The sequence below is a fragment of the Silurus meridionalis genome, chromosome 16 (assembly GCF_014805685.1).
Source record: "Silurus meridionalis isolate SWU-2019-XX chromosome 16, ASM1480568v1, whole genome shotgun sequence".
Taxonomy (NCBI): Eukaryota; Metazoa; Chordata; class Actinopteri; order Siluriformes; family Siluridae; genus Silurus; species Silurus meridionalis.
The window spans coordinates 12,954,123-12,975,718 of NC_060899.1; the positions used below are offsets into that span (position 1 = coordinate 12,954,123).

General features: G+C 39.3%; 2 long non-coding RNA genes across 2 annotated transcripts; both read right to left on the reverse strand.

The window, feature by feature from the left end:
• Window positions 1-8,410: 8,410 nt before the first annotated feature.
• On the reverse strand, window positions 8,411-8,773 carry LOC124399168. Its single transcript, XR_006928180.1, has 2 exons — window positions 8,600-8,773; window positions 8,411-8,477 (listed from the first exon to the last, which is right to left on the reverse strand). It is a non-coding gene; the product is annotated as an uncharacterized LOC124399168 (long non-coding RNA).
• A 6,222-nt stretch (window positions 8,774-14,995) lies between these two features.
• LOC124399237 lies at window positions 14,996-15,418 on the reverse strand. The gene is made up of 2 exons (XR_006928191.1): window positions 15,185-15,418; window positions 14,996-15,062 (listed from the first exon to the last, which is right to left on the reverse strand). It is a non-coding gene; the product is annotated as an uncharacterized LOC124399237 (long non-coding RNA).
• Window positions 15,419-21,596: the final 6,178 nt, after the last annotated feature.

Genomic DNA, 21,596 nt, shown 5'->3' on the forward strand with positions numbered 1-21,596 from the left:
GAAAATATTTGTTCTTTTATCACGGGATTAGCCGTGCACGCTGCCAGAAATAATTTACACAGAAGAATGTTATGGGCTGCTGGAAAATATTCACTCAAGAGAAAAATACAGAAACGGGTAAATTTCAGAAGCGGAGAGAAAGTTTTAATGAAGCTTGAAACAAATTAAAAGGTGAATTCATACAGTTTGTCTCAGAGCAAAGACATAACACGTTTACCAGTGGTGGGCTGTAAGGGCAAGCATGGATTTCTCTGCTGGCTTGAACTCTGTTAGAATCACTGACTTGCGTTTTAATATGTTTTTGTCTATTAATATGTTATAAATTGTTCGCAATAGTCCATTCTCCTCATTTCATAGCGTTTCTCTAGGGTGCGCTGCTCCCGAGCGGAAGTTTAGGTTTAAGTTTCTATTAAATTAGTAGGTATTAGCTGCCACATCACGTATGCTGGTGGTATCAAAGGTATCCACCTGCCATTAAGTCTTCAGAGTCAGAGCCTGATGGCTCTTTCAGTGTAATCTCCCTGTTGCTTTCAACTGTTGCTTTAACCAATCAGATTAAAAGTTGGCCACTCCGAGGCCCTCTAGAAGGCGTCCGATCACCTTGTTATTTTTTAATTCCTTTGACTGGATGCTCATAGAGCGCACCAGTCAGAGTTTGCAAAATGTATCTGTAGCAAACTGTGTATACTATATTTGTGTGGATTTACGTGTGTATGGATTTATGTGCTGACGGAGGAGAAGAAATTGATTTGGTCACAGATACACTTTACCAGACAAACTTTTCAAGAAAAGCTGGACATCGTAAGGAAACGTTTGCCATATATTTAAAAGGCCTACTGGCTATTGCATGGCACTGACACTGGGACTCCTTTCATAACTGTTAAAACACCTAGAGGAAGCTTTAAACTATCACTGATATGTCATCATAAAACCAGTGAGATTGTTTTATTAGTATAAAAACTTTAACATGTCAGAACGAGGGCATGAATTCTAATTGATAATTAGAGCCTATATGATGCCATGCACTGACATGTACACCATATGGACAAGTATTGGGATGCCTGACTTTTCCATCAATATGTGGTTCTTCCCCAAAGTTGAGGCTCACAGTTTTATATTTCCCTTCGATTAAACTAAGAAACCCAAACCTGTTCCAGCATGACAATGCACAAATCCAGCACCATGAAACTATGCTTCACATGGGTTGAAGTGCAACATCTTGAATTGCCTGCTATAAAGCCTTTTTCCCTTAACCATATTGGGGTGAATGTGAACGCTGACTGCACCCCAGGCCTTCACCTACATCAGTACCTTAATTTCCTCAATTTTTTGTTACAGAATGAGCACAAATCTCCACAAGCGCACTCCAAAATCGAGTGGAACATCTTCACAGAAGAGTGGAGGTTATTATAATAGAAAATGGGGACTAAATATGGAATGGGATGTTCAAAAAGCACATGGTCAGGTGTCTTCAAATTGTTGTTGATATAGCGTACCTACAAAAGAAGCATGCGCTTTTTTCCAAACATCAGCATAAATTAACATTTTTTAAATGCGGTTTTCAAAACCTCAACCTTCATCACACTTCACTGTTGTGTTTTGTACACATGGAGCTGTGTTCGTGTGCCTCAGCAGAGAAGCTTTTCAGGGAGGATACTGAGTGACTTATCATCAATGCTTACAGCAGCCATTCCAACGCCAAAGCAATAATGCAACACATTTACAGCAAAGTTAGCAACTCGGCTTTATTGTGTCAGGTATAATCGAAGGTGCTCCTCAGAGAGGCGTGGTATTAAAGCACAATAGCATCGAGAACACTGTCTCGCTTCAGGGCGAATCTGAATCGACTGGGAGAAGGAAATGCTGAGGGTCGTTTTTTTATTGAAGTCTCTTTGACTGCTAAGCACCAGACACATTCATTCTTCTCTTTCAGACTTTCATTCATCTATAATATTATTATCCATTTATTTATGTTCAGATACTCTACACTGAACGGGGTGCTGAGAACCGAGGAAATAATGTGGAAAAACGTCTCAGGATTTTACCAGAAGCTGCAATGACCAACACATTTCACTAGATGGAACAATGACTCACTTTTTTGGCTTCTATTGAAACAAATGAAATTTGATCACAGAGCTGAATTAAAGAAAACAACAACAACATTACTGGTGATTATTTTATTGAGCAAACTTTTATTGATATTCTCCATCCAAGCATATCTTTATATATCTTTATCTATAGCAACTGGAAATGCTTTTGTATTGTGCAGCATGTTTGTACGATTAGGCCTGGAATTAAGAAAAAACATTGTTAAAGGGAGGGTCATGTTTAAAACTCTGTTAAAGGGAAGTACATGTTTAAAACCATGTTAAAGGGGAGGTCATGTTTAAAACCATGTTAAAGGGAAGTTCATGTTTAAAACCATGTTAAAGGGGAGGTCATGTTTAAAACCATGTTAAAGGGAAGTTCATGTTTAAAACCATGTTAAAGGGAAGTTCATGTTTAAAACCATGTTAAAGGGAAGTTCATGTTTAAAACCATGTTAAAGGGGAGGTCATGTTTAAAACCCTGTCAAAGGGAAGTTCATGTTTAAAACCATGTTAAAGGGGAGGTCACGTTTATAACCCTGTTAAAGGGAAGGTCACATTTAAAACCATGTTAAAGGGGAGGTCATGTTTATAACCCTGTCAAAGGGAAGTTCATGTTTAAAACCATGTTAAAGGGAAGTTCATGTTTAAAACCATGTTAAAGGGAAGTTCATGTTTAAAACCATGTTAAAGGGGAGGTCATGTTTAAAACCCTGTCAAAGGGAAGTTCATGTTTAAAACCATGTTAAAGGGGAGGTCACGTTTATAACCCTGTTAAAGGGAAGGTCACATTTAAAACCATGTTAAAGGGGAGGTCATGTTTATAACCCTGTCAAAGGGAAGTTCATGTTTAAAACCATGTTAAAGGGGAGGTCATGTTTAAAACCCTGTTAAAGGGAAGGTCACATTTGAAACCCTGTTGAAGGGGAGGTCACGTTTATAACCCTGTTAAAGGGAAGGTCACGTTTAAAACCCTGTTAAAGGGGAGGTCATATTTATAACTCTGTTAAAGGGGAGGTCACATTTAAAACCCTGTTAAAGGGGAGGTCATGTTTAAAACCCTGTTAAAGGGGAGGTCATGTTTAAAACTGTGTTAAAGGGGAGGTCACGTTTATAACCCTGTTAAAGGGGAGGTCATGTTTATAACCCTGTTAAAGGGGAGGTCATGTTTAAAACCCTGTTAAAGGGGAGGTCATGTTTAAAACCCTGTTAAAGGAGAGGTCACGTTTATAACCCTGTTAAAGGGGAGGTCACGTTTAAAACCCTGTTAAAGGGGAGGTCATGTTTAAAACCCTGTTAAAGGGGAGGTCATGTTTAAAACCCTGTTAAAGGGGAGGTCATGTTTAAAACCCTGTTAAAGGGGAGGTCATGTTCAAAACCATGTTAAAAGGGAGGTGCTGAAAACGGTGCACAATGAGAAGAAAAATATTGATCATAAAAAGTTGTCCGAAAAAATAAAGAGTGAAGTAAATTACTGATACCAAAAAAACTTAAGTACTCTACTTAAGTACGGTAGCAAAGTATTTGTACTTCGTTACTTCTCACCTCTGGACATGATGTATGTTAAGATTCCTCGAGGCAGCCGTCTATGATGTGCCTATTAATTAAACAGATTAATAAATCCTTTCAAAGGAAGGCGTCCAGTACCTGCCATGTTTATTCTGCATTGATGTTGATAAAAAAAAGCAATATAGCGACTGACACTGAACACAGAACCAGCTGTCCTCCATGACGCACCTCGGAAAATCCATGAACATGAACAAAAAGGTGAATTATTGAAGTGTTCAAACAGTCTGGACATGAATGCCAATGATGTTCTTATACACTGTGTGTGTGTGTGTGTGTGTGTGTGGGCTGAGAAACAGCAAGAGGTGACAGGGCGGAGACAGGCAGACAGATATGTGCAATTATCTGCATTGATTTCAAGCTCTAGATCTCCAATGTAAATATGTCCCACCTAATGAACCATCTAGAGACGTACCAGCACCATTTGGATTCCACTTAATGTAGAGTTTGTACTTTGGACCTCTTCAAATGTGTAAAGCCTCTGGCATGGAGGAGCTGGTTTTTGGATTTATGATGATGATATGTTGAGCTATTTTATGAGTTGCTCAGTAGCTCCTGGTTCCACAACATCAACTGACTGTATAAGACTGTAGAAAGGACTTTTACTCATAATCACACACTCTGGCGCTCATGTTACTTCTCACTCTCCAGTGTTTTGTATTGGTCTAAGATTTAAAATTTTGATATCACCCAAATGAGGATGGGTTTCCTTTTGAGTCTGGTTCCTCTCAAGGTTTCTTCCTCATTTATCTAAGGAAGTTTTTCCTTGCCACATTCACCCCAGGCTGCTCATCAGGGATAACTACATATTATTCACTTTAATTCTTAAGTTCTGTAAAGCTGCTTTGAGACAATGTTCATTGTGAAAAAATTCTTCAAGATCTACATACTTGCTTCTGTAAAAGTGAGGCAGAACATAGCATGCTTTGATCACGGTAGAACAGAGCAGGGATATATTAAAGCCTGCAGATGGACATCTCTGTGGAGGCACTCGTCACTCGTCACTCATCCGAAACGGCTAAAGCATCTGGAATTGAAAATTCAATCGTTTCATAGAAAGCAGTCGTTCAGCTCATTTGAACCGCCCCGCTTTGATTCCAACAAGCTCCTTGCTTCGGCTGGAGAGCAAAGCCGACCGGGAGAAGCAAAAGGAAAAAAACGGAGCGAAAGTGATGATCAGATAACAGATGTTAAGACTTTTGTTCTTTCAAGAAACCGAATCTTCCTGAACCTTCCTGCTGGTCTGCCTAATGATGAACACTTCGCTTCGAGAATTGCAGAATTCTCATTCAGCTGGAAAGCAGCATTACACCTCTTAAGCGTTTATCTTTTTTTCTCTCGCTTCAGCCTGAGCCGGTTCTGTGATTTATTAGGTCATATTAGGATGTATTGGACGATAATGCCCACTTTTCTGGGAAATGATTATTTCCAGGAAATCTGCTGAACTTCAGTTGAACTCCGGAAACTGTTTTTTTGTTTTTTTGTCCCGTGTGCCATCGTGTGCCCTTATTGTCATTCAGATGCACAATTCAAAAATACTGCTTGGCAACCTTCTCATCCATCACAAAATAAAAAGTCGCCACGGGAAGCACATAGCACTTTGGGATTCGTACCTGAGTCACAGCCACAGGGCAAAAGTCATTTTTTCTCACAGTGAGACAGGAGTGCCTTTCAAGTATAAGCATTATTATTGAGTAATTGATCATCAATATCAGCATAGTAAATATGTAAGGAATAGAACAGGGCATCAGGTCGCACCATTACTTAGTACTTACTTAGTAATACATTTACTAAAATACATTTTGCAACACTTAATCGCGCTAAGTGGCCGTTTCCAGTCTCCACTATACGCATGGGTTGAATAGGAATCAATGGAATGGGACAAAAATGTAGTGTGAAAAACAAAAAAAGCACACAAACAGAGCCACAGGAGACCTTATAATACATACAGAGAATTGAACACAGGTGCATATAGTTAACTAATAAGCAGAAGGAGAACAAGGTGGGAGAACAGTTGGGACATCAGATGGACACCAGGCAATGCAGCAGTCAAAACTATGACAAGTCCGGACAGAAAACCTATACTGACCATATCTGTAATTACATACAATATGTTTTCAAATTCACATGGAAACATCATTCACTTGATATACTGTTAGAGATGCTGTTATCAAAAATTAATCTTCTGGGCCAATCAGATTCAAGAAATTCAGAGCCAACTCAGCAAATCTTTATTTATTTTTTAATTAAGTGTCGCAACTGAAAAAAATTTCAGATGACAACAATGACCACAGTGACACTCGAACTGAACAAAACTGACTTGAAGGGAAGCATCATGTTTTCCAGACACGTCTCATACCCCATACTCTGTGTGCTCTTTTCCACCCTGGATTGAATATAAAAAATGTGTTTTTCCCAACTCTCTTATATATCAATATATACTCAGGATGTGTGTCGCATTTGGTTACTTTAACACTGGTATTCTGCACCTTCTTGCTCCACCTGTCCAGAATACTAATAAGCTGTTCACTGTCACTTGGACTTCAAACCCCAAGAATACTGCAGAACACAGTGTCAAAGTCATATTGAACAATGAAGCTCTGTCTTAGATGCTGGATTTGTGTCCTTCCTACACCACCAATACTTTCCATTGTCATTGTCTCAGGCATTGAAATTGTCTTAAATACATAACAACCTCATGATGATGCATGTCCAAAAATATTCCCATATTGCAATAAAATCACACACTGAACATGAGACAAAGGTATTTGGTTAACTAATTTGAGATTCAGCGCTAACTAACGGCACAATTTCTATCCATCTGTTTCTATCAGAATTGTATTGCTCCATGTAATTATCTTAGAAGTGTGCGTATATGTTTGTATGTATGTGTATGTCTATAAATCTTTTAAAATAGTATAATATTGAATTAGATTAAAATTTAATAATAATCAGTTACACCATTTTTTGATAAAAATTTAAACAAATGTGTACCGCTGTATAAAAAAAAAAATTCTACATTCTAGATTTCTAAGATTTTAAAGATTTTCTTACTAGGAAAAATAAAGAAAAGAAGGAAAGAAAAAAAAATCAACCCTGTAAACTGGAATTCAAGGTGTTTATTTCATCACATATGTATTACCTACATGTTGTGTATGAATATGTGTTATATTATTACCAATAGTCTATTCTCTTAATTGTAATAGTGTTTCTTACATCGCTTTAACCAATCAGATTGTGTCATGTCAGCATTTTCCTATCCTTTGATTGCAACCCTTACCTGCTGCAATCTGCACAAGCTAAAATATATTCATGTGGATTTAATACCTGGTTAAAGATTGACGTGATTTGGACCCAGATATAGTCAACATTATTACATTATAACATTTACAAGGTGGACATTTTTTAAGAAAAGATGGACATTGTGAGATAAAAAGAACCAAAACAGTTCAAAAAAGTTAAGCTTTTTCAAGAACCATTTATACTTTTGCATTGCATGCCCAGTAGAATTTGCACAAAAACACTCAATTTGCCTTAATTAAAAAACAAAACCAAAAAAACCCACAATAAATGGAAAAAATGCACAGACATCCATTAAAACCGGGCTCATTTTATGAGGTTCATATCGGTGCTTCTGCTTGAGATGTATGCGGGCGATTTGTTGAATTGTGTCCTCTGGGTTTCTTGCTTTACTAATGCCATTCATTCTCGCTGTATGAGATTCCTGTCTGTGATGTAGCGCAGTTATACTGTGTCGCTCTATAATATTGATGAGTTCTATAGCCGTCACATCATAATAATGGTAGTAAGAGGTGGATTGACTCCGGCAGGAGATCACTGAAGGCCTAGGTGTAAAATGTATGTAAATGTAAAAACATCTCTTTGCCGGCTTGTTTCTGAAAAAAAAGTTCAGGCTTCCATGAAATATCCAGTTTTTCCCACATGAGCTCAGGTCGAAGCATTTCCAAGTTCCAGTTTTCCCACTTTCCAAATGTCAAGTTGAATGTTGCATAAAAATAAAAGGTTTGCTCTCATTACTTTTTTGGTAAGATCCTGTGGGATCCGAGGCCTGGCACACACTTGATGTGCACTAGCTAAACCTTTTACTGGTGTAGCTTGCATTCAATTGGCTTTAGGATGTTTCTTTACTCATACTGTGCATATTTCTAACCTCTCTGATGCCTCTGTAGAACGTCTTGTGTCAATCTATCATATGTGCCAAATGCTTAGCTTCCTTAAGGTTGCAAGCAAAGTGTTCTGGTGCAAAAAATATTGCTAGTGAGTTCAATAGTTGCTATATTTTTTTACGTATAACACATAGGAACGAACTGCTCAGCTGTAGCTACTAAATAAACAGCAGAAAAATCATTACACTCAGAACAACACAGCATATAATAACATCTCAATCAAATGTCTAGCAAAACTAATTGAAGTTCTCACTGGCATGAGTATTATATAGAATATTCATAGATTTACATAAAACAGGAATAGCTGTTTGAGTTATAATTATGAACATAAAGTCCATAGTGTTTGTTGTTAACCGCATGAAATGCACTTAATATAGCAGACTACTTCATGAACAACAACAACAACAACAACAAAAAAATCAATGCAATCGTGTACAATCCAAGCTTAGAGCTGCACAATTGATGGTTACCATTTACAACTCATACAGCAGGACCACAATGTGATCAAGACGAGAATAATGATCTAAACCAGCTGTAGCACGCCCCCCAAGACAGAGATGAAACCTTTACTGATGGTTTTATGATGCTTTAATCCTTTGTTAAACCTTTTCCGTTCACCATATCACCAACGTAAGAGCTGCAATTTACATAAACACACGATTTATTAGCTAACACGGTTCAAAATCCGCTAGCTTTACATTTGTGCAAAATGTACACATTAACAGACGAAATATGCATTTGTCACGCTATTGAACATACCTTTTGCCTCTTCTGAGGGGCTGCAAGCATGAATTACACATATATTATAACATCCAGTGTCGATGAACGCTATCGTTATACTAAAACTGCACTAACCCGAGCGCGCGCTCCACTCGAACCTAAACACAAAGCGCGAAGCTTAACACCGGAAGTCAAAACATTGCACTTTAGAATTTCAAAAATAGAGACAAACACATTTCCTACAAAATATACTGATGGTTATTTACACTCCCACAAAATTATGCGTTTTGTTATATCAGTATAACCACGACGGAGAATTTTCAACAACAAATAACCATTTCTCCTAATTAGTTTATGAACATTCTAATATCAGAATTAACTTTTGCACAGGACGCCCACAATAGAAAGCTTACTACTGCGTTGACCCTTGTTATTCAGTTTTTTATCTCCAACGGAGATTTTCACTCGTCTCACGAGTCCGTCCTTGCCTTTAACAGTCTCCAGGACTCTGGCAAGTTTCCATTCACCTCTGGGTGACAGTTCATCAATGTCCAACACAATGTCACCTTCTGTTATATTCCTTTTTGGTAAGTGCCAGCGCTGCCTAGCAATAATGTTGTGCAAATATTCACGCCTCCACCTGCACCAAAACTGTTCAGTCAAAAACTGCACACGACGCCATCTCTTTGCTCCATAGAGGTCCTCCTTTGGAAAGGTACCAGGTGGGGGCAGAGTTGTGCTGGATTTCATGTGAAGCAGGTGGTTAGGGGTAAGTGGTTCCAAGCTGTCAGGGTTGTTAAGGTTGTCTACAGTCAGCGGGCGACTGTTAACTATGGTCATAGCTTCATAAAATAAAGTCCGTAGTGAAGCATCATTTAGTCTACCACGCGCCAGTGACAGAGTAGTATTCAACACACTTCTGACAGTCCTTATCTGGCGCTCCCACACTCCGCCTGCGTGACTGGAGTGGGGTGCATTCATCACAAAGTCACACTGGTTTTGAGACAGATAAGTGCTCAGTCTTTCAGTGTCCAGTTCACTTAGGGCAGCTTTAAACTCATTTTTTGCACCGACAAAGTTTGTTCCCTGGTCACATCTGATTTGGCGAATTGCACCTCTGATAGCAATGAAACACCTTAGTGAATTAATGAATGTGTCAGTGGATAGGTCCTCTAATAGCTCAATGTGAATGGCTCGGGAGCAAAAGCATGTGAACAAAAGTCCATACCGTTTGTGTGTTTTTCGGCCTTCTGTAGTTACAAAAGGGCCAAAACAGTCCATACCGCAGTATGTGAATGGTGGTGAGGGCTCTAAGCGTTCTGCAGGTAAGTCGCTCATTCTCTGACCCTCCGAGCCTTGCGGAGTCTGCGGCAGATGACACACTGGCGGATAAAAGAAGCAATGGTTCTGCTCATCCTGGGATCCAGTAGCCACTGGATCTGATTTCGTTTGTGGTGAAGCCCTTTCCTTGATGCTTTACTTTATTGTGACAGTGAGCTATTATGAGTTTGGTCACATGATGTTCCTTTGGAATCACAATGGGGTGTTTGAAAGAGTCTTTGATAGACGAAAGTCTCCCTCCGACCTTAACAAGTCCGTCCGTGTCCCTGAAAATGTCTAAGTGGAACAGTTTGCTGTGATGTGGGAGCTGGTTGCCTTTGTTTATTAGTTTTATCTCCTTTCCATACGTTTGTCTTTGAACATCCTGAATGATGACACGTACTGCACTTTCTTGTTCGCTCACTGTAGCCGGCGCATCTGATTTGACTTTCTTGGTCCTTCTGATGAGACGTGCTACAGCTTTGACTGCCTTGGACCATGATGAAAACTTGGACAAACGTTCTGAAAGGCTGAATGTCTCCGTAACTTTGGTTAACATTGTTTGTATTTTTCTTACTTCAGGATCTCCAAGAGACAGTTCTAACTCTACACTTTGTGTTGCGGGCAGGTCTTTCTCCCAAAGAAAGGAGGGGCCGGTGAACCAGTTAGAAGAGAGCAGCTCAGTGACAGATTTACCCCTAGATGCCATATCGGCTGGGTTCTCTTCAGATGGCACGTAAAACCATTGCTGAGGTTGTGTACTTTGGCGAATCATTTGGACCCTATTCGCTACAAAGGTATGAAAACGACGTGCCTCATTGTTTACATAGCCCAAAACTACCTTAGAATCTGTCCAGAAATACTCTTTGACTTGAGCGTAGCAGAGTTCTTCTCTCAACATGTTACTAATGGAGACTGAAACTACAGCTGCAGTTAGCTCAAGTCTAGGGATTGTAGTCAGCTTGGTGGGAGAAACACGGGCTTTGGCTATTACCAATGAACAGTGAATCCCCTCTTTACTGTTTTTGGCTCTTAAATAGGTGCATTGTCCATAACCACTCGTGCTCGCATCCGAAAAGTGGTGCAACTCTATTTCTTTAATCTCTCCAAAACTAGCAGGAAAGTAGCAGCGAGTTATGTTTACCTTGTTTAAGTTTGCAAAGTCACATTGCCAGCTCTCCCACCTTGGTCTCAGTGATTCTGGCAGGGGGTCATCCCAGTTGATACCTTGGTGACACATTTCCTGCAGGATTCTTTTTCCGCGAAGTACATATGGCGCCAGGAAGCCAAGGGGGTCATAGATGGATGCGATAGTAGATAAGATGCCTCTACGTGTTGCTGGTTGGTCCTTTAAGGTGTTGTCAAATCTGAAACAGTCCCTCTCAACGTTCCATTGGATGCCTAAGGCCCGTTCCTGTGGCATGTCTTTGAGTGTTAAGTCCTTTGTTTTTGTTTCTCCGGCACGTTCAGATGGCGGGATGCTTTGTAGCACAGCAGGGCTACTTGAGATAAATTTATGCAGACGGAGACCTCCTTGCTTGCATATTTCTGTTGCCTCTTGCGCGAGCTGTATTGCCTTTTCAACGGTGTCTGTGCTTGTGACTCCGTCGTCCACATAAAAGTCCTTTTCCATGAACTCAGATCCTGCAGGGTGAGTGTGACAGTGTTCTTTAGCTAAATACCTTAGTCCGTAATTTGCACACCCTGGGGATGATGTCGCACCGAAAAGATGTACCTTCATTCTGTACACAAGTGGCTGTGTCTCTATGTTGCCGTTTTTCCACCACAGAAAACTCAGGTAATCTCTGTCGCAGGGCTGAACGTGAAACTGGTGGAACATCTTCTATATCGCACATTAAAGCGATAGGACGTTGTCTGAACCGAAGAAGGATGCCTGTTAGATTGTTAATCAGATCTGGCCCTTGGAGAAGATGATCGTTTAGACTTGTACCATTGTGTTTGGCCGAACAATCGAACACAACACGTAGTTTTGTGGGTTTTTTGGGGTGGTATATCCCGTGATGGGGAATGTACCATCGTTCGCCTTGTTTTCCGTCATTGTGTACCTCTTCTACATCACCTCTCTCAATAATGTCCTTCATGTACGTTATATAGTCTCTTTTGTAATTTTCATCTTTGTTGAACTTTCGCTTTAAGTGTTCGAGTCTGATTTCAGCAAGCCTTCTGTTGTCGGGTAAATGGGGTCTTTGTCGGAATGGTAGAGGCATCTCACAGTGTCCTTGTTCATTTTTCCTTATTCCCTCCTTAAGCTTGTCCAAAAAGATGAGATCCTCTTGTGAGACCATTTTGTCACTTGCCTCTGTGTCCTTAAAATCCGACTCTAGCACACGAATCACGTCCATGGGTGTAACAGGGGGTAATTCCTTTATTGTTATCCTATGACACAAACTTGACTGAGTTTCATTGAGCGCTGGTGTGGAGCCTCCAACGATACTCCACCCAAGGTCCGTGCGGATTGCATATGGCTCCTCTCCTTCTCCCACGAGAACTTGTCTTGGAGCTAAAGTTCTGGGACAGTTAAATCCGATAAGGAGTCCAACATCACAACTCAACAAAGGAGGTATCTTATCTGCAATTTCTGTCAGATGGGGCCATTGTTTTGCCGTGTCACTAGTGGGTATGTTGTCATAGTTAACTGGAATAAAGTCTTTGGTATATGAGGGGGGTAGGTCGATGCGAATGTCTGAATCATAACCTCTCACACACATTCCAGAGACTCTGTGACTCTTGACAGTAGAATGAACACCTAGCATGGTAGTTAGCTTTAACTTTACAGGGTGAGTTTCTGCTCGTAGCTGTTTGCTTAATTCTTCACAGACAAATGTGCTGTCACTCTGTGTGTCTAATAGTGCGTAAACTAATAGCTCTTCAGACGGGCTCTGCACTGTAGACACCCATACAGGAACAATCATGGAAGTGCTACTAGATTGACCCACCTTAGTAACATTGAGAGCTGTCGCGGTTTCATTTGGAGTGTTTGAGCTGTGTTTTCAGAGCTTTGAGACCTTACATATGACTTGTGATTGTCATTGTGCAGACAAGTGGGATGCCTTCCTTTGCAAATGTCACAAATGTGGCGATAGCGACAATCTTTGGCGTTATGGCCGACCTTTAAGCATCCATAGCACAGTTTATTGTCCTTAACATATGTGCGCTTCTCTTCTAATGGCCGTTCTGAAAAGTTAGGGCACTTTGATAACTGGTGGTTTTCATCTTTGCAAAACATGCACTGTACCTTTAATTTTGTGTTGCTAGTCCTTGCTTTGTTGTTTTGTACCGTGGCTTGGGTTGTGAAGACTTGTGTGGATCTGTGTGATTTAAAGTCCTTTGTGTTCCTTTTCTCATAAGATAAGCTGCATGAGTGAAGCGCATGAGAGGAAGTGACCGGGTTGCATGCGATCTCCGCTTCGACTGCCACAAAATGTGCAAAGTCCTGGAAAGAGGGAAAATCCTTTCCTTCCATAAGTGTAACTGTCACCCGTCGATTCCAACGGGCTGCCAGCCAGTCAGGAACTTTCTGCAGCAATTTTTGATTTTCCTCGCAGTCACTAAGTATCTCTAGGCCTTTTACGTGTGGTGTGGCTTGGAGACATGCATTTAGAAAGTCAGAAAATGCCCTTAATCCTTCTGCGTCCTTTGAGTTTATTTTTGGCCATTTTAACAGTTTGTCTCTGAAAGCTTTTTGGATAACAAAAGGCGGGCCGTAACGTTGGTCAAGCTTTTGCCATGCATCCCTGTATGCCTCTTCGTCACTGCGAAAAAATGTGCCTTCAAGACAATTTTGAGCTGGGCCTGTGACATACCTTTTTAGTAGATGAAGTTTATCAGCAGGTGAGATACCTTTGCAGTCCACAAGTGAAGAGAATGAAGCCTTCCATTCAATGTAGTTTATTGGATCTCCACTGAAAACTGTGGGCATTGGCACTGGAATTCTGTTTATAGCTATGCTATTTTGAATTGCTTGGGCCAACTGGGAAATGTCAGTGAGAGGTGTTTGCGTGACAATTTGAGGGTTTGGACTGTTCATCGTTTGATTTGGCATATGGATGGACACATTGTTTTGTGGCATTATTGAAGGTAAGTTACTAGAGGGAACTGCTGCTTCATTAACTGATTGGTGACCAACAGAGAAAGGTATGCTGTTTGGTTGTATTTGCTGATATTCCATATCCATGTTAATTTCTCTGTCGTAGATCTCAAGTTTTGCACGAGCAGCTTGTATTTCCTTTTCTGCCTTTAAACGCTCAAGTTCTGATTGTATATCTTTCATTTTTTCCTTTTGTTTAATTTCCTCCTGCACAATTTTATATTCTGCTTCCTTTACCGCCAACTCCGCAGCCGCTTCAATCCTTTTGGCTGTGATGCTTAAAGTATCAGACTGCTTACCGAAACTAGACTGAGAGGCAGTACCGTAGATGGAGCGGGCGTACTGTTGTGATGGTAGCTGATGAAGACGCTGCCTTTCTCGATCTGCATCGAAATCACCATCTATTCCTGTTATACGTTCACTAAGTATTTTCATAATGTCCTTAGACACTGCTTCACAAGAGTCCATTTTGCGTCTTGTGTCAGGGGATGGCATAGTACGCTCTCTAATTTCACTGTACACCTTCATCATGTTGTTCAGACCATTTTCAATTTCGTTTGCCATTTCACACAGCTCGTGCTCTGATAAGACAGTCTTTAGGCTTTCTCTGGACTTTCTGATTAGCTGTTTCCATTGTTCATAGAGACTGATAAGTTTTTTGTTCTTTTTAATCAGTTCGTCTTTTTGGTAGGCTAGCATTTTTTCCGTTAACACACTAGGGCGCTCTGAACGTCTAGGTAACGACAACTCGGTCGGCAGTTCGGCTAATTGGTTTTCTTTGCTCAATATCGTCCTTTAACTCCTGTCTTGACATTTCTGTATCTCCTTGATGTAATAAAGCTCTCGTTTCATGGATTTCGATTTGTAGCTTACGTGTTTGATCTTCGATATCGTCCATTTTCCGTGCTGTTGTCGTTGTCCTTAGAGTTCACGAGCCGCTCGATATAGCACGCTGAGGTCAAGCTCTTACTGTAGCACGCCCCCCAAGACAGAGATGAAACCTTTACTGATGGTTTTATGATGCTTTAATCCTTTGTTAAACCTTTTCCGTTCACCATATCACCAACGTAAGAGCTGCAATTTACATAAACACACGATTTATTAGCTAACACGGTTCAAAATCCGCTAGCTTTACATTTGTGCAAAATGTACACATTAACAGACGAAATATGCATTTGTCACGCTATTGAACATACCTTTTGCCTCTTCTGAGGGGCTGCAAGCATGAATTACACATATATTATAACATCCAGTGTCGATGAACGCTATCGTTATACTAAAACTGCACTAACCCGAGCGCGCGCTCCACTCGAACCTAAACACAAAGCGCGAAGCTTAACACCGGAAGTCAAAACATTGCACTTTAGAATTTCAAAAAAAAAAAAAAATAAAAGACAAACACATTTCCTACAAAATATACTGATGGTTATTTACACCAGCACTTGCTAATTTGATAATATGTCAGCCAGATTGACTTATTTAACAGTGGTCAAAGATTTCTTTTTTCTCCTACGCCAGCTGCTAAATTAGATACTCAATCAGATCCACCACACTGACCCGGCCATTATTATACGCAGAAATCTGATTCCAGTTCTTATGAATGGAAAATGCACATAGACTGGTCGAAACGTTCCTGAGTTAGATGATGTTGACTACAGAGGCTCGAGAACATAAATCTGCCCGTTTCTCCCTCCACATAAAGCGTGTCTGCAAGTTAAAAGGCAGGCCCTGACACTTTCATCAACCCTGCTGACAGCAAACCGCTGCCCTTCACCTTGAAGTCTGAATGTCAAACTGGCGTTCTCAGTAGGACCGCAGCTGCCTGTTTCTTTTTTTTTCCCTCCGCTGGTCTTGTCTAGCGAGGTCAACAGCTGAACACGGCTGATGCCAGAGATGTAATTTATCATATAATATTACCATGAACTGAAAACATGAAGCATTTCAACAATATTCATAATGTATTTGCGGTGGTCCGGGAGAACTCACAGGATGTTGCTGCATTAAAATCATGGACTTTTTTATTTGAGTGTTTCATCAGCAGGATATTGGCATGCTACAGAAAAATAAACAGAAGCAGATCGGTTTGTGATACTTATATCCGGGTTTAATAGGAACTAGGAAGTGCTTTTCTTATATTGTAAAGCTATAGTTGCTCAGTGTAAACGGTTTGTCTTTAGAAACACATCTCCAGAGTGTTTTAACCAAAATAGCACACTGGATAGATATGTTCTTTTTTCTAAACAAAAAAAGATTTGCTCAAACCCAAGGATAATTACAGATCACCAATTGCCCTGTATTTTCAATTACTTCCACAATTATTCTTCCAGCAATCAAAGTTAATTACCATGGCACAGAGGGCGGCTGTGTTCGCTGATGTCCGACACCGAATTAAATTAGGACCGTTCTTTAAAGAAACACCTGCCTGTACAGTTCTAGGCATTAAATTACCCAGCAAACATGTAGATTTCAGAGTTTGCTGAGGGAATCAGTAGCGGGGTTCAGAGGGGAGTCGTCCGGTCAGGCAGGCAGGCAGGCAGGCTTCAGTTATCCTGGTCATATCTGATAGCAAGAATCAAGAGAAAATCAATGTAGATAGATATCATCATCATGAGGTAATGTTTATAGGACGTATACCATCCAAGGGAAAGAAGAAAGCTGAGAAGACAGCTGAGACAGAGCACAAAAAAAAAGAAGTATACCATTCACAGTGTAAGGGGTAAGATGAGTCAAAATCTGGTATCGTTTTCCAAGAATTGTTATCTAATCTCAGAGAGTTTATTTGCACCCCTGCTGCCTGATCCAATGCCGACGCCTGATCCTGAACCACTTCTACTGCTGTGACTCCTCTCACACTACAGGACTGCCTGATTCATCCTAAAACTTGCATGGAGCTTCTTGCATTTGTGACTCACTTTTCCACATGGTTCCACTCGAATAACCCCCAACTCCCTCACTTCCGAAAAGAAAAAGAATCACCTTTCATTGCTTCAGTGGATAATCTCACCCGAATGTTTTCGATTTTGGGCCTGAGAACTGCTGCCGTGATCGTAAACACAGTCACACCGTCCTGTAAAAAATTTTATTTTTCCTTTCACTGTTGGTTCCGCTCCGGATTTCTTCAAGGGAGCTTTTGTCTAACTTAAGTTATATAAGTGATGTATATGATAGCATCCTAGCTGGCTATTTCTTGTTATAAACCAGTTAGAAATGAATGACAGTTATTTTAGCTAAGAAATGAACCCTTTCTTAGGATGAAGAAATCTCCAGTAACCAAAATAATTCTCCAGTAACTTTCTTATCTCCAGTAAACAAAAGAGTGTTCATAATTTTGGTGTTTCCCTCATCAATAATCTCCCATGGTGAGATTATATAGCACTAAACAGCCATACTAATCACATTTGAATGCCGTAGTGTCTGAGGGACTCCTAAAGGAGAAGATAGTACATTCAGTATTCTGGTAAAACCGACATTTGGGCATTTCTTGAGCCCATTTGGTAAAAAAAAAAAAAAAATGGAGAAATATGGTTATTTCCCCGGAACTCATTCTTATCTAGATGCCTAATTTAGCACGCTTTTTGTCATCTGTTTAATTATACCCCTTTTTGTGGCTATTCCAATACAAGCAAAAGCCTTTCGACTACAAAACAAAACAAAAGTCAGAATATAGTCCTCTTTTGTCTCTGGAGCGATCATTTATCCAGCAACTTGTTCTCATTTACACACGGAGAAATAAGAACAATGAGCTTCAGATGAGCACTTGACAGGCTTCCATCCATCCGTTTCCATTTCCTGTCCCGTCCTACGCATTTAATCACCACGTCGAGCAAACGAAGGATACAACAAGCCATTGCTACTCATTATCCCACTCTATGACTCACTGACAAAGATACAAATATGCCGCTGTGTTCTGGATCTCTCTGGGTGCTCCAAAAACACAGATGCAGAAAGATCATTGTGCTCATTGTGTATATGTTAACTCTTTGAAAAAAATACCTCCTTCTGACTCACGGCTATTGTTACGCTATAGTTATCCTCTATAAAGGAGCTCTTTTGGTTGAAGTCGACATGGCTGTTTTCTATTGTCAGAAAGGAGGGCTGGGGAGGCGTGCTCAGTTCGGTCTTTGTGTTGTTTGCGATGTCGGCAGTTAAAAAAACTGCAATAGGGATGTGCTACGTAAATGAGGCCGATGTGATACGATACATTAAAGATGCATATGAAGCACGGATTCGATTCGATCAATGAGATTCGATGGGATGGAAAAATAACATCTGCAATTCAATATGATCCAGATAGTTTGCTTTTATTTCTTTGGTTCTGTCTCCAGGAAGATGCAGCTCTACCTCTGCCATGTTAATCTGTATTCTATGTAACTCTCAGTTTTTGTAGCGATACATCGAATTCACGTAGCAGCAGTGGTGCAGAGAGAACGCGCTCGAGAAACTGTTGAGCGAGGAGAAATCGATCTACAAAGAAGATATTGGACACAAATTACTGGTCACTTTCTAAATAACAAAAAGGTATAGGGCATCTACTAATAATTATATATAAAGAAATATTTTTTTACTGCTGCGAATCGGTAAGACTTAAAATCACTATCCCAAAAACTATGGTAACGTTTCCATCAATTTGGAGTGGAACAATGACTATTGTATTTTTGTGTCAATTTTTTTTTACATATCAGGACAAAAATCATCTGGTCCTCATCTCAGGTTAAATACAACCTTAGAAACAACAACACATACAACATATATAAAACCATGTCGTTATTTATTATTTTCAAAAAGGCAAAATGCAGAAACCATGTGTAAAAATCTAAGAACAACTTATTAGTCAATAGCTTGTAGCTTGTGCCAGTAGTGTGTATATTATCCAACTTTCACTAAATTTGGAGGAATTTTGCCTCAATTTTTTTTTACAATGTTGCTTTATTTCAGTGAGGTTTGCAAACATTTGTGTATCCACAGCTCTCTTAAGGGCCTGCCACAGAATTTCACTCACGTTAAGGTCTGGCTCAATCACTGGATTTCTCCCAGGTTATTTTACTTGTAAAGAAAGTGACCAAACGTTAAAGTTTTTAATATTAAACTTTTAATGAAAAGCACGTATGATCTCTTTGCTCTGCATTTCACAGTCTCTCAGTGCTGGGGAGCTGCACAGCGCTTGGTGCAATTTTCAATTTCTCTGTGCTGACGTCTGCAGCTCCCAGTCTGGGGTATTCTACTGTGCTGTAGCTAAAATACAAATACACCCGCTACTTTACAAGTTCTTATATTTACTTTTGTCTTTGATATTTCTAATCAGTGGAAATTAAGAGGTACTTTCTTGAACTGATAAGGGCTCCAGAGAGTCTGGAGAGCTGGTTTAAATCCACAGAGACCCACTTTCTTGAACACAAGTTGATTAATTAGTCTTTATTACTCTATGAAGAGAATTAACATTAATGATTATTACAAGAGCACTTTTGTGAAATAGCTCTTGAGTTTCACCTAAATGTAATTTGCAGGGATTTTCTTATCATACCAACATCAAGGGCAGATTCACTGGCATACAGGTAATGGATTATTCATTGTAACATCACAAATCCTATGTTAACTGCAGTAATTACTTTACTAGTGTTCACTGTAAATTGTTCTCCCAAGGCTGCATCTGGGATATATATATATATATATATATATATATATATATATATATATATATATATATATATATATATATATAAGAGGTCCAAATGTCCAGAAAGCGTAAATTAAGTGATTCTGTTAGATTCTGAATGTCATTTAAGAGAGAATTACCATGTAAAACAATGTAAAATTATTATATATGTGTTCTTATGGGTATGTGGAACACATCGAGTGAATTTCCTTTATTTCTTGTGGGATAAATAGTTTTAGTGAACGAGCATTTTGGGTTGCGAGCTCGTTCCCAGAACGAATTAAACTCACAAGCTGAGGTACCACTTATATATACCACTATATATATATATATATATATATATATATATATATATATATATATATATATATATATATATATATGATAAACATACACAAACACACACACAGTAATGCCACGTTTAACACGGTGGTTATGTTCCAAAACTGCCCACGATAATCGGATGCTACCGCAAAAAAGCTATTTTATGTATACAGTACTGTACTGTATTAAAATTCTAATGCATTTTATAATTAATAATTATATATTTATTAATAAATTTCAATATTTTAACATAAAATTTAAAGAAAATTTCCTATACGTTTTTTGGTCCATCGTGCTATCCGTGAGAGACCGGGAAAATCAGCCAAACTATTTAGTTATTTGGCAAATGCAATTCCAAAATAAACCAGGGGTGTGAGATTCAAACCACGGTAAAGCAGAGGATTACTGTATTTATATATATTTTTATATTAATATATAATATATATATTTTTTACAGTAAATTTTTAAAACAATGAGAAACACACTATTTTCTCTCCCCATGGTGATACAGAGAATCAGGAAGATGTTGTTTATATTTCAGGAATGATGGGGATCTATATGTGTTGCAATTCTCCTGTATGTGAGGCTGTAAAATTTACTCTTAGCTTTAATTTGGCTTGCAGGAGGAGAGTCCCACTCCAGCGGAGATACTACGTACAATCATCTTCACTGTATATAAGTGTAACATGTTTAACATACACAAGGCATTTCAACCTCTTGTTTCTAAGCTTCCATTTTATAGACAGAGGGTTTATGAGCATGTGTGCAGCTACTGAAAGTGTTATCAGGAGAAAAAGTGATGCCACAGTACATAGTCTACCTCACTGAATGTTTTTTTTCCTATTATTTTAACTTTGATATGATTTATGGATTAATTGATTAATCGATTAAAGGAGGTTTGTTGGAAAGCTTGAAGGCATCTGCAAGGTGCTGCAACTTAAATTAATTAATAGAAAATTGGAAAATTCACATACTGTATTTATAGTCTTGGAAAATATGTTGAGAGATGCAACCTGTAGATTAGTCTATATGATTTACGATAGTTTATATGATATACGATAGTCTTTATGATTTTCGAAAGACACATCCATGTTCCTTTTTGTTTTCAACAAACTAGGTTATTTACCAGTATGAAGATTTACTGTAATTAAACAAATATATAAATGTCCAAATGTTCATCTTCATTTTCATTGAAAAAAATACTCCATTAGAATGAATTAAAGCTTTACACACTATTGGCATCCGGACAGTACGTTTCTCCAAGCATTCGGGTGAAATACTTGTCATGCCTCTTGTAAAATTGGCCAACGGCATGCTTTGCTAGTTGGAGATTTCTTAATCCCAGAGCAGTTCAATAGGCTTTTGGTGTGGTGAGTGGGCAGGCCGTTGCATGATAGATAACACTTTAGCCAATTACTCTCTAAATAACGAGTACAGTTCGGACGTTTGATCGTTGTCTTGTTGTATGGTGAAATCGGTTCCAATTAGCCAAAGTCCAGATGGAATTACATGGTGTTGGAATGGTAACCATGTTGGTTCAGTTTACCTTAAATAAGTCTCCAAATGTCCCTGCTCCAAAACAACCCCAGTCCATTAAGCTTCAGCCTCCATGTTGATGCAGTCTGCTTGGC